This window comes from Solanum tuberosum, unplaced genomic scaffold (genome assembly GCF_000226075.1).
Source record: "Solanum tuberosum cultivar DM 1-3 516 R44 unplaced genomic scaffold, SolTub_3.0 scf00078, whole genome shotgun sequence".
Classification (NCBI taxonomy): domain Eukaryota; kingdom Viridiplantae; phylum Streptophyta; class Magnoliopsida; order Solanales; family Solanaceae; genus Solanum; species Solanum tuberosum.
Window position 1 is genome coordinate 82890 of NW_006239005.1, and position 2786 is coordinate 85675.

The 2786-nt window shown below is 26.6% G+C and overlaps 1 non-coding gene across 1 annotated transcript; it reads right to left on the reverse strand.

The window, feature by feature from the left end:
- Nucleotides 1-471: 471 nt before the first annotated feature.
- Nucleotides 472-545, reverse strand: TRNAR-UCG (transfer RNA arginine (anticodon UCG)). Its single transcript has one exon. It is a non-coding gene; the product is annotated as a tRNA-Arg (tRNA).
- Between the last annotated feature and the right edge of the window lie 2241 nt (nt 546-2786).

Genomic DNA, 2786 nt, shown 5'->3' on the forward strand with positions numbered 1-2786 from the left:
ACGATAATACAAACGTAATATATATATATATATATATATATATATATATATATAGTTTTTAAAATTGATGAGTATAAATTATATATGTTTTAAAAATTTATTTTAATAACTATATCCAAATACATGGTAAAACTTCACCGGAATATAACTTGCTAAAAATATTTGAAATTTTATGACCAAATGCTAGCTAGGTATGTTGCTATTGTTGTTGTTTCTACATGGTATGACATGTTTACAACCTCAAGTCTGAATATTTTCAGTACATTCTACCAATTTTTAATTTCAAACCATAAAATTTAAAAACTATTGTATTTTCTAAAAAATTGTGATAAAATCAAAATCAAACAAATAAATTGTAACGGAGAAAATATATGTCTTGGTAATTGTGAAACCCCCATTAAAAAGTACTAGGTGTAATAAACTAGAAGAAAAAAAAACAAAGAAATTGCACAATAAAAAAAAGTAAATAGTCGACCACAGTGGGAGTCGAACCCACGACCTTTTGATCCGAAGTCAAACGCGCTAATCCACTGCGCTATGCGGTCTTGAATGTACATTTTCTTCTCAAAAACTTTATTATCTAAATTCTCTTTTACCGTTTTACGCACCCAATATAGTTTAGTGTACGACGCAAATAAAAAACGTACCTCATTTGATAACAGACATTATAGGAGTAAGTTGAAATTAACTAAACGGATACGCTTGGACAAACCATGACATTAGATACCAATCTTTGTTCGGTATATAGACTTTATTATGTTTATCAACCATTTCTTTTTAATATTATACGACATTTATTTATGATAGTAAAATGAATTTATTTATTAAAAAATAAATAAATATAAGATGTTTCAAGCCAATTTTTCAAGTTAAAGATTTTTTTTCCAGAATTTTTAATTTTTTTCAATTAAAATACATATTTAAACACAATATATATGTTTAAGTGTATTTTTAAAATTAACTTTAAATACTATTTTTCAAGTATCACTTAATTTGTATTCAAACAATTTATATATATATATAAAGCTGGATAATAAGTCCGCTGATATGGCATAGCTCATTGGTCAGTATTATTATTTCTCTATTTTCTTAGAATTTTGAATTTTTTTCTTCAATTTCTGTTAAAAAGTTTTTATAAAAAATTACCCTCTTTCTTTATTATTAGCATTTATTGCAGTTAATGAATAATTCCAATACTATTTAACAATTATTTAATCGGAAAAAGGTCATATTTGCCCCTGTACTCTTAGAAGAAGGCTATATTTACCCCTCGTCATACTTTTTTGATATATTTGCCCTTGACATCCAACTTTGGGGTCATATTTGCCCTTGAACAGTTAAGTCTCATTTTTCTATTTCTTATTATCCTACTTGCGCCTACATGGATATGTTTTTATCACAATTAAAAATTACTCTCAATTTAATTATTTTTCCGACCCAATATTATGATCATTAACCACTTATGTAATCAATTTAAACCAACTGCTAATACCATATTTCCCTCGCCGGTCGTTACTTTCATGTAGACAAACACAGGCATCAACACAGAGAGAACTAGGGTTGCATCTCATATAGATGTACATTTACATCACCAAGGTTATCTAGATGAGATGCAGCATATGATATGTATTGTTGACATTAGTTTTTCTTCAATGGATTTTAACTTTTCCCAAAAACTTTTTGAAAGAAATTAAAGAAAAAAACACTCTTGTCATTTGATAAACATTGTTTTCTGTCATAATGCTCTAACTGATTTTCTGAAGAAAAGAAAATCGAAGTTGTATACACGAGACAAACTACCACAAACAATTTCATTGCTGCATAAAAATATTCTACAAATTTATTGAATCAAAGATTTTAATTTGTGATTCAAATGGAATCACCAATTAAAATCTCATTCAAACGGAATCACCCCAGCTCCCTCTCTCTGTTGATGCCTGTGTTTGTCTACACGAAAGTGACGACTGGCGAGGGAAATATGGTATTAGCAGTTGGTTTAAATTGATTACATGAGTGGTAAATGATTATAATATTGGGTCGGTATAATAATACAGGGGAAAATATGACCCTTTTCCGTTATTTAATTGAAGAAATTACGTGTTATATTAATAAGGAAATGGAGTAATTTTACCGTATTATTAATAAGGAAAGGGAGTAATTTTACTTAGCCGTTACATTTGGAAGGAAAAGTTATTTTAAATAAATGCTACTAATAAAGAAAGAGAGTAATTTTTTATAAAACTTTTTAACAGAAATTGTTGGTATTCTATTACAAAATAATTGGAATTAACTATATATTTAAAATTTAAAATTAAATTAGCAGTAACACAAACGTTAGCACTACATTTTAATTTTTTAAAAAGACGTTAGCACTATATTTTAATTTTAGAAAAAACGTTAGCACTAATTACAACACTTCATTTTTTTTTAATAATTACAATATTAATGATTATATTTAATTTCTAATAGCTATTTAAACTCTGTTAATCCTCAATATTTTTCTAATCATATTCTCCCCACAACTAATTAAATTCATTTACTTATTGTTCCTTTGAGAAATAAGAGGCTATTCCTTAAGGCTTGAAGTACATAATCATTCTTTATTCCATTAATAAATTTCCTGTTCTCTATGATTTCTCTTCTTTTAAAAAAAAAAAATACCTCTAACTATAGATGTTAAAATTGTGGAGTGATATTCAGCCGAAAGTATATATTTATATTACATTATTACTTTATATTTTATGCATAATTGTATTGTTACCTCATTTTTTTAGTGTTTTGAGCTT